The 11,010-nt window shown below is 45.1% G+C and overlaps 1 pseudogene across 1 annotated transcript; it reads left to right on the forward strand.

The window, feature by feature from the left end:
• Positions 1–487: 487 nt before the first annotated feature.
• LOC309654581 (molybdopterin synthase catalytic subunit pseudogene) lies at positions 488–2,812 on the forward strand (annotated as a pseudogene). Its single transcript has one exon. The product of its transcript is annotated as a molybdopterin synthase catalytic subunit pseudogene (transcript).
• Positions 2,813–11,010: the final 8,198 nt, after the last annotated feature.

The raw sequence follows: 11,010 nt of genomic DNA on the forward strand, positions 1-11,010 counted from the left end.
TTTTGCAAAAAGTGCTGAAATAACAGGAATTCGCTCAGAGACAGTTTCTGTGCCACAAGAAATAAAAGCATTGCAGCTGTGGAATGAGATAGAAACGCGCCATCCTGGACTGGCTGACGTCAGAAATCAGGTGATATTTGCTGTTCGTCAAGAATATGTCAAGGGCTTCCCTGGTGGCGCAGTGGTTAAGAATCTGCCTGCCAATGCAGGGGACACGGGTTCGAGCCCTGATCTGGGAAGATCCCACATGCTGCGGAGCAACTAAGCCCGTGAGCCACAACTATTGAGCCTGCGCTCTAGAGCCTGCGTGCCTAGAGTCTGTGCTCCTCAACAAGAGAAGCCACCGCAATGAGAAGCCCGCGCACTGCAACGAACAGTAGCCCCCACTCGCTGCAACTAGAGAAAGCCTGCGCACAGCAACGAAGACCCAACACAGCCAAAAATAAATAAATAAAATAAATAAATTTAAAAAAAAAAAAAAAAGAATATGTCAAGTTTGGAGATCAGCTCCTCCTGCTTCAATCAGGAGATGAAATTGTCATTATCCCCCCATTAGTGGAGGATAGTGCTTTTGAGCCACCTGGGAAAGGTACAGATGAAGTTGAAGAGAAATCTAAAGATATAATAAAATTCACATCTGAGAAACTTTCAGTAGATGAAGTCTCACAGCTGGTGATTTCTCCACTCTGTGGTGCAATATCCCTATTTGTAGGAACTACAAGGAATAACTTCGAAGGGAAGAAAGTCATTAGCTTAGAGTATGAAGCATATCTACCAATGGCAGAAAATGAAGTCAGAAAAATTTGTAGTGTCATTAGGCAGAACTGGCCAAACACATAGCAGTGTTCCATCGACTTGGCTTAGTTCCAGCGTCAGAAGCAAGCATTATCATTGCTGTGTCCTCAGCCCATAGGGCTGCATCCCTCGAAGCTGTGATAACTTTAAAAGCCAAGGTGCCCATATGGAAAAAGGAAATGTATGAAGAATCATCATCATCTTGGAAAAGAAACAAAGAATGCTTTTGGGCAACCGATGATTAAACCACTTAGGTTTTTAGAGTCCTAAAATTTAAACTTGGTAAATTCTTATCTTTGATCATGTTTTGATTTTTCTTCTCCAGAAGATAGTTTATGGAACATAATCTCTTATGTTACACCAGTGGAACAAAAGAGAGAAAAAAAAGCAAAATAAATGAGTGTTTAGGATGAGGGCTTATATGGGAACTAGAGATAGAGGAAAGAAAGGCTTTAGGGGGAAAATGGAAGAATAATTTAAATGTAAGGAAAGTTGCCTGTGGTAGACATATTATTCTATGACTAAGTTCTAACCGTAACTTGACTCGCACTGAGGTGTGGCCCCTCCTCAGTGACTGTCTCAGAGGCTGCCCCCAACCCCCTACCCCTATGCCCAGTGATATCATTGTTGTCAGGGATGCGTTTTGGGAATGTAGGCAGAACTGGAAGGTAAAAAATGTCCTTATCGGATACTCTTGGTATGATATATTTTTAGAATGTATATATTTTTAAAATAAGCTAAATAAACATGATTTTAAAAGTTTAAAAGCAATATTTTCCTGTTTTTAAAAATTCAGTGATAATACCTAAGATATTTCATCATATGAAGCTTTCTAGTATTTCAGAATCAATAATCTCGCCATAATACTTATTATATTTTATTAGTTATTAGTATTGTATCAATATATAAATTAGCATAAAATTGTTGTAAAACAAGGCAAACTAGCAACAAGGGTGCTTTGTGTTATAATGTTAGTTATAAAATTTTACCCACAACCAACTAAAAAGGAAAATTATATGATTATTTGGTAAAATATTTTCAGATAGTTTTCTTTTTAGCTTAAGCAACATTATCATTAATAAAGTTATGTTTTCTGCCCAAAAAAAAGAAGGAAGCAGAAAAAAAGAATAAAAAATACAAAAAAAAAGGAAACAATTTAAAATTTTTTAAAAAGATTTAAAAAAGAAGAAAAGAAAAGAAGAAGGAAGCAGAAGGGAGAGCCAAGGTGGAAGGAGGCCTTTGAGAATTTGGGTTTTAGATTGGTTGTTTGGTCGGTTGGTAAGCTGGGACTACCTTTGGCAAATTTATTTATTTATTTATTTGGCTGCGCTGCGAGGCTTGCGAGATTTTAGTTCCCTGACCAGAGATTGAAACCAAGCCCCTCAGCAGTGAGAGTAAGGAGTCCTAACCACTGGACCGCTAGGGAATTCCCAATCTTTGACAAAAAAAAAAAAATTTTTTTTTGGCCACGCAGCTTGCGGGATCTTAGTTCCCCAACCAGGGATCAAACCTGCGGTCCCTGCGTGGGAAGCGTGGAGTCTTAACCACTGGACCACCAGGGAAGTCCCTTTGGCAAATTTCAATGCTGAGGTGAGGCTGAATATGCTAGTGAGAGAGGAGGGTAAAGGCGAGAGGTGGCTGAGACCACAGACCCTGAGGGGTCCAAGCCCCAGACGGCAGACAGGAGAACCTCCACCTTCTTTCCTGGGGAGGAGGGAGCCGTGATGGTTGCTGCCTGGTGGCCTCTTTTTCCTCTGACGAGTGGGAGGCAGAGAGTGAGGGGGATGAATAGTCGGGAGCACTAAGGAGGGTGGTGGAGTTTATGACAGCCAGTTTGGGAGAATTGTAGAAGGAGGTTGGCAAGAGATGAACTGAAGTAGGAAGTAACACATGTGCAGAGGGACAGTCGCCACAGGAGTCCTTGCCCAGCACCACAGACAGGCTTCTTTGTGAATGCTGGTGTGTCTGTAGCCCTTCAAGCTCATTAAGTTCATTCACCATCAACTTTCTTACTGCTTTTGCCACCAGGAGGGGACAGTCTCTCCCGATACTAAGGACAGCTCACTGTGACTCCCAGTAAGAACTGCATGAGGGTGTTTCTGGATTTCTTTCCACCACGTAAGTTTACAAGGAGAAGCCAGTTGTCTGTAGCCTGGAAAAGGGCTCTCACCAGACATGGAATCAGCCAGCGCCTTGTTCTTAGACTCCCAGCCTCCAGAATTGTAAGAAGTAAACGTTATCTGTTTCAGCCGCCAGTCTGGGGTAATTTGTTACAGCAGCCTGAGCTGACTGGGACAACATGCATAGTAACCCCATGCGCAGAATGAAGAAGTGAGTCGTTTTGCCCAGAACAGAGCAGGACTTCCAGCTCCAGATCAGTGAATTTTCCACTGTGTCACGGGAGGTACTGCAAGGTGCCGTGTTCTCCCAAAGTCTCCCCTCACTTAATTAAACAGAAAATATGTCCTTGGAACTGGCCTCCCTGGACTCAGCATAGATATAGGAATTCATCAGAAGCATTAACCCTTTTCCTTTGAACCAGATTTACCTCTTCAGTCATTTAAACCTGAGTTTCATTAGGAGGTAATTAGGTTTCCTCTCTGATCAGTTGGTGGTGGTTACACAGAAGGCCCACCTGGAAAAGTTCTGTGATCAATTAGCCAGGTCTGCCAGGGGCAAGGCCTGCGGGAGAGTTAAGACCTGTGCACTAAATATACGCCCAAGCTGGTAAGAAGTGGAATGAGTGATAGACGTTAGGATTAGCTTTGCAAAAAAGCTCAGAAAGGAAAGAGATAAAAGATTTTACGGAAGTCTAGGTTTTTCTGTCTCCTGGGTGAATAGTTGAGGGTGGTATGCTTGCCGATTGAGAAAGTTTATGTCTATTTGGGGGAGTCAAGGCAGGGGTGTCCAGAAGGGAGAAGCACAAACAGCAGCTCTTGGAGTTTGGACACCCCCATCCCCTCCCCCATACCACTCCCACTCCACCCCCCACCCCAACCTTGAACTCAGGGTACAATGAGCAGGGCAGTAACCAAGATTCCTGGGCAAAGTTTCCTCTTGGCACCCAGACCTGAAGAGATCAGGGAGGCCAAGGGTGTGTTGAAATAGCCTGGCAGGACGAATGCTGAGTTTGTCTTCCTGCCGGCGGCAGGCACAAGATGTACCAAATACAGCCTGGTCCTTTGCTCTAGATACAAATGAATCTAGATTTTTGGGGGCCTGAAGCTTACACAGTTGGGTTGGCTGGGCAGGGGATTCTTTTTAAGAAAATAATACAAAATTAGGTAGACCCTTGGAAGGGATCTATGTGAGTGAGGGATCCTGAAGCTTAAGCTTCAGAAAGGGATATGTGTGGAGAAGAAAATAAAATAGTATGAGGAGATAAAGCGTAAGGAAGGGGAGGCTACTCTGGACTGGAGTAGTCAGGAGAGGTTGACCTCTGAGCCACAAACCAGATGACAAGGATCTGTGCGAAGAGCATTCCGAGCAGAAGGAACAGCAAGTGCAAAGGCCCTGAGGCTGAAACGGTCTTGGAATGCTGGGACCAGGAGAAGATCAGTGTGCCTGGCATATGGTGAGCTAGGGGAGAGGGATGGGTGGTGAGTTCAGAGGAACAGGCAGGGACTGCTTCACATTGGGCCTTGAAGGCCTGGTAAGGACACTGTTATTCCAGGATTGGTGGGAGGCCATTGAAAGCTTCTTTTTTTTCTTCAATATTTATTTATTTGGCCGTGCCAGGTCTTAGTTGTGGCATGCAGGATCTTCGTCGCAGCATGCGGAATCTAGTTCCCTGACCAGGGATCGAACCCGGGCCCCCTGCATTGGGAGCGCGGAGTCTTAACCACCGGACCACCGGGGAAGTCCCTATTGAAAGCTTTTAAGTGAGGCTAAATATAAAAAGAGCATTATGGTGGCGTGTGGATAATGGCTTGCAGAAAATCCTAAAAGAGGGTAGCCAGTGGAAGGTGGAGGTGTGTCAGCAGGACCTGGTCCTTCCAGGTCTGACAGGGGGACAGCCACTGGGACAGAGGGGTGGCTCCTCCCGTTTCCTCTGAGGCTCCCTCTGATGAGCCTCTCCCAAGTACTGTCCTCACATTCACCCCACAGAGCAGTTTGGGAACAAAAGGGCTGCCCTGTATCTGCACTGCTGGACTTCATGGTCTGAACAGCTTCTGAAGGCCTGGGTCGAACCCATGGGATAGAGACAACCTCAAGGTACCCTTAGCAACCTCCAGGGACCTCAGGAGTGAGCACCCTTGTTTCCAGAACATCTGCCAGCCCCGTTTGGGGTGGAAGGGAAGGACGCCCTCTGAGCACCCCGCTGCCGTCTGGCTGGGACTGCGGTGGCCACATGCCCTCTCCTCCGCCTCCAGAAGGCTGATCTCCGTGGGAGCCTCTGAGGTGCTCCAACCGTAGAAACATGCCACACAGGGGAAGAGGAAGAAGGAATTGTATCGCTGCAGGTGGCTAATGAATAGGTCTGCCCTGGGGCCAGGAGGGAAGGAAATGTGGAGTGGGAAGAGAATCTCCAAGCCAGGGAAGGAGGGGGGCGGTGGGGGCCTGTGGAGCTGAGCATCAGTGAATATGGCGTGTGCCTGGGAAGCCCTGGCCTCTCGCAGGTTCCTCTCCTCCCCCACTGAATCTGCAGGGACTAAGGGCCTCCCTGGACAAGGCCAGGACAACATCTTTGCATGCCCTGGAATCTAAGACAAGAAACCGGGGACTTCCCTGGCGGTCCAGTGGTTAAGACTCCGCACTTCCACTGCAGGGGGGCACGGGTTCAATCCCTGATCAGGGAACTAGGATCACAGATGCCCAGCGGCACAGCCAAAAATAAATAAATAAAATATTTTTTAAAAATATTATCTTAAAAAAAAAAAAAAAGACAAGAAAACAATCACTATGGTAGCCCAACTGTTTGGGACTTGGGAATGGGAAGACCCAGGAGGTGAAGAGCTGGTCTCCCGGTGGAGTCTGCTGCTGGAGTGGATTTGGGTTTGGGCACCGAGTTTGAGATATCCAAACAAAGGGCTTGGGGCCAGGTCAGAGTGATTCTTAGGGGGCCAAGAGGAAAGTGTTTGCCCACAGTTCAAGTAATGAGAGGAGATACAGAGACAGAGAGAGGGAGAGAGGGAGTTAAACTGTAAAAGAGGAGGTAGAAAAACAGCTTGATAAAACTTGAGAAAATGGTTAATTGGTTATGGGATCCCAGCGGGCCTCTCTAAAAGGGAACAATAGTTGGGGTGTTGCTGGGGATTCCCAGAAAAAACCAACCAACCAACCATCAAACAAAGAAACAATGGAAATAAAGACGCAGATGTAGAGAATGGACTTGAGGACACGGGGAGGGGGAAGGGTAGGTAAGCTGGGACGAAGTGAGAGAGTGGCATGGACTTATATACACTACCAAATGTAAAATAGATCGCTAGTCGGAAGCAGCCGCATAGCACAGGGAGATCAGCTCGGTGCTTTGTGACCACCTAGAGGGGTGGGATAGGGAGGGTGGGAGGGAGACGCAAGACGGAGGGGATATGGGGATATATGTATATGTATAGCTGATTCACTTTGTTGTAAAGCAGAAACTAACACACCATTGTAAAGCAATTATACTCCAATAAAGATGTTAAAAAAAAAAAAAAAAGAAACAATGGAGAGAGACTGGAAACAGTGGTTGTGGCCTGGATCCTTTACGCCAGTGATGGTGGCAGTCCACGGTGAGACCCTGCCCCCAATCAACAGAAAATTAAGGCAGAAAAAGCTATCTTTGGGACTTCCCTGGTGGCACAGTGGTTAAGAACCCGCCGGCCAATGCAGGGGACACGGGTTTGAGCCCTGGTCCGGGAAGATCCTACATGCCACGGAGCAACTAAGCCCGTGCGCCACAGCTACTGAGCCTGCGCTCTAGAGCCCGTGAGTCACAACTACTGAAGCCCACGCGCCTAGAGGCCGTGCTCCGCAACGAGAGAAGCCACCACAATGAGAAGCCCACGCACCTCAACGAAGAGTAGCCCCCGCTCGTCGTCATTAGAGAAAGCCCGCACGCAGCAACAGAGACCCAACGCAGCCAAAAAAAAATATCTTGCCCCCCACTTCCCATTGGTAAGCACTAGATTATTCTCTATATCTGTGAGTCTGTTTCTTTTTGTTATATTCACTAGTTTTATTTTTTAGATTACACATATAAATGATATCATATAGTATTTGTCTTTCTCTGTCTGACTTCTTTCACTTAGCGTAATACCCTATAGGTCCACCCATGTTGTTGCAAATGGCAAATTCTCATTCTTCTTTATGGCTGAGTAATATTCCATCGTATATATATATACCACATCTTCTTTATCCATTCACCTGTTGATGGACACCTGTGTTGCTTCCATATCTTGGCAATTGTAAATAGTGCTGCCATGAACATTGGGGTGCATGTACTTTTTCAAATTAGTGTTTTCATTTTTCAGAATATATACTTAGGAATGGAATTGCTGGGTCATACGGTAGTTCTGTTTTTAGTTTTTCGAGAAACCTTCATACTGTTTTCCACAGTGACTATACCAATTTACATTCCCACCAACAGCATATGAGGATTCTCTTTTCTCCACATACTGATATGGAGATAGCCATTCTAACAGGTGTGAGCTGATATCTCATTGTGGTTTTAATTTGCATTTCTCTGATGAGTAACGACGCTGAACATCTTTTCATGTGCCTGTTGGCCATCTGTATGTCTTCTTTGGAAAAATGTCTATTCAGATCTTCCACCCATTTTTCAATCGGGTTGTTTTTTCTTTGTATGTTGAGTTGTATGAGCTGTTTATATATTTTTGATATTAACCCTTATCAGTCATATCATTTGCAAATATTTTCTCCCATACTATAGGGTGTCTTTTCAGAAATTGGAACTTTTATGCCCTGTTGGTGAGAATGTAAAATGGTACAGGCACTGTAGAAAATAGCATGGCAGTTCCTCAAAAATTAAAAATAGAATTACCATATGACCCAGCAATTCTGCTTCTAGATGGATACCTAAAAGAATTGAAAGCAGGGTTTGAAAGAGATATTTATATACCCATGTTCATGGCAGCATTAATCATAACAGCCAAAAGATGGAAGCAACCCAGGTGTCTACTAATGGGTGAGTGGATAAACAAAATGTGGTTATACATACAATGGAATGTTATTCAGCCTTAAAAAGAAAGAAAATTCTGACACATGCTACAACATGGATTAACCTTGAGGACATTATGCTAAGTGAAATAAGCCAAACATAATACAGTATGTTTCCACTTATATGGAGTACCTAGAGTAGTCAAATTCATAGACAGGAAATAGAATGGTAGTTGCGGGGGGCTGGGGGAATGGAAAGTTATTGTTTAATGGGTACAGAGTTTTGGTTGAAAAGAGCTTTCGAATGAAAAGAATTCTGGAGATGGATGGTGGTGATGGTTACAAAACAAGGAGGATGTACACCTAGAAATGGTTAAGATGGTAAATTTTATGTTATGTGTATTTTACCACAATTTTTTTAAAAAGTCCCTTCCCACTGCCACTCTGTCCCTGCCACTGGGAATTTCTCACTAGACACATACCTGCCAGGCTGAGGCTCCTGCTATTTTGTTCTGGCCCCTTTTCACTTTTCTGACCTTCTCCCCGTCTTCTCCTCTCTTTTGGGGGTCTCTTTCTCCAAGTTCTTGTTAACGACCCCTGTAAAGCTGTTTAGTTCCTCATGTGTTTAACCATGCCCTGGTACCTCCCTTTCCTCAACCAAAGTGGCTGATCCAGATACTTTCCAAAACAAAAACTGTTCTCACCCTGCTAAATGCATTGAAAACGTGGCATCTGGTGTATACAGTGGCCTCCTGAGAAACTGAGTCGTCCAAGTCCACAGCTGAGACTCCATCTTCTCTCCACCAGCTGCCAGGACGTGGGTAGACCTGGGGGCCCCAGGAGTGAATTTGTCAGAGTAAAAGCTGCTCTGGGCAGCCTCTTGGCAGCATGCTAACAGCCCCTGCCGGCAACGTTCCATCTGTCTGAGCATCACAGATCAAGCCTCAGAAGTGCAGGGCCTGAGGAGAAAGCAGAGAACGATGATGGCAAAGAGGGATCCCCAAACCCAGGCCAGGTGAACTCAGTGCAGGATGCAGAGGTGCTTGGGGACCACAGTTGCAGGGGTGACAGGAGGTGATGGAGGACTGGACATTGAGAAAGTCTACACCTGCGTGTGTGTGTGTGTGTGTGCGCCCATGTGTGTAGACATCCCTGGAGAGGTCGTGGGGGTGGTGAAGATTAAAGGAAAGACCAGGAGCTCTCCCAATGGGTGAATATGACAAAATCCTGCAGGGAAACAGACAATGCATTTCCAGGCATAGATCTCCAAAGCAGAGGCAGGAGAGGGCCCCTGAGAAGTCTTCAGAACAAAAACCACCACTTGATAAGTGCTTACCAAGTGCCAGGCGCTAAACACTGATAGTAGCTTCAGTTACTCCTGCTACATTGCCAGGCAGGCCCTGTTCTAAGCCAGCTGTCTAATAAACATACAGTGCCAGCCACATATATAATTTAAAATATTCTAGTAGCTGCATTTTATTTTATTTACTGTTTAAGAAGTACAAACAGGGGACTTCCCTGGTGACGCTGGATAAGACTCCATGCTCCCAATGCAGGGGGGCCCGGGTTCGATCCCTGGTCAGGGAACTAGATCCCACATGCATGCTGCAACTAAGAGTTCACATGCCGCAACTAAGGAGCCAGCGAGCCGCAACTAAGGAGCCTGCCTGCTGCAACTAAGACCTGATGCAACCAAAAATAAATAAATAAATAAATAAATAAATAAATAAATAAATAAGTATAAACAGAAGTTAGTAATATATATACCTAATGTACACATGGGTGATACCCAGGGGGAAAATTAGTAACTGCTCTGTATTTTAAAAAGTTTTTTTAAAAGTGAAATTAACTCTAAAATATATTCTATTTAATCTAAAAGATGCAAAATATTATCAGTGAGATGTTTCACAATCTCTTTTCTTATTAAGTCTTCAAAATCCGACGTGAATTTACACTTAACGGCACATCGCAGTTTGAAGGAGCCACATTTCAAGTGCTCAACGGGTGCAGGTGGCTGATGGCTACTCTACTAGACAGAGTAGTTTAGGTATATTAATTCTCAATATATGTACTTTAGATACATTAATGCACTTAGTCCCCATCATCATGCTTTTGTAATCCTCACTTTACAGAGGGCAGAAGCACTTTGCCCAAGGCCACCCAGGAGGAAGGTGGCTGAGCCAGGACCTGAACCACCAAGTTCAGCAAGTGTGGGCTGGGGATCTGGTCTCCTAACCGCTGTGCTGTGCTGTCACCATTACGTGTCTCATCTCCCTTAGGACTTAAAGAAAAAGGCTGCCTACTCTTATTCTCTCTGCTTTACAGAGTGGGAACTGAGGATAAGAGAGCCTAAATGGTCTTGCCCTGTAGGTGGTCCCAGTGGGATCTGAACCTACGTGGAGCGAAAACTTGGGAGACATCATCTCACACTGCAGTGCATTCCAGGGAAGGAAAGGGCGTGGCTACCTGCATCCCACACTGAAGGTTAAATCCGCTTTGAAAAGTTCAAAGGAGGGACTTTCCTGGAAGTCCAGTGGTTAAGACTCTGCGCTTCTACTGCAGGGGGCACGGGTTTGATCCCTAGTCGAGGAAATACGATCCCACATGCTGTGCAGCACAGCCAAAAAAAAAAAAAAGTAATTCCTGAAGCTGTGCGTTTCTCATGACCAGCGATAACCTTCAGTGTGAAAATCTGAAAAGCCAAGAGCTTGTTTTATTGCCTTCTCTCTCTTTATAATTACACAGTATATTCGTTTGCTAGTGTTGCCATAACAAAGTACCAGAGATTGGGTGGCTTAAACAACAGAAATTTATTTTCTTACGGTTCTGGAGGCTAGAAGTCCAAGATCAAGGTGTTGGCAGGGTTGGCTCCTCCTGAGGCTTCTAGGTTTGCAGATGGCCATTTCCTCCCTGGGCTTCCCTCTATGAGCATCTGTGTCCTAATCTCCTCTTCTTGTAAGGACACCAGTCATATTGGATTAGGGTTCACCCTAATTACCTCATTTTCACTTAATTACCTCTTTAAAAGCCCTGTCTCCAAATACAGACACATTCTGAGGTACAGGGGGTTAGGACTTCAACATTACAGATTTGAGGGACACGATTCAGCCCATA

The sequence above is a fragment of the Balaenoptera physalus genome (assembly GCF_965194825.1).
Source record: "Balaenoptera physalus genome assembly, chromosome: 2".
NCBI classification, from domain to species: Eukaryota; Metazoa; Chordata; class Mammalia; order Artiodactyla; family Balaenopteridae; genus Balaenoptera; species Balaenoptera physalus.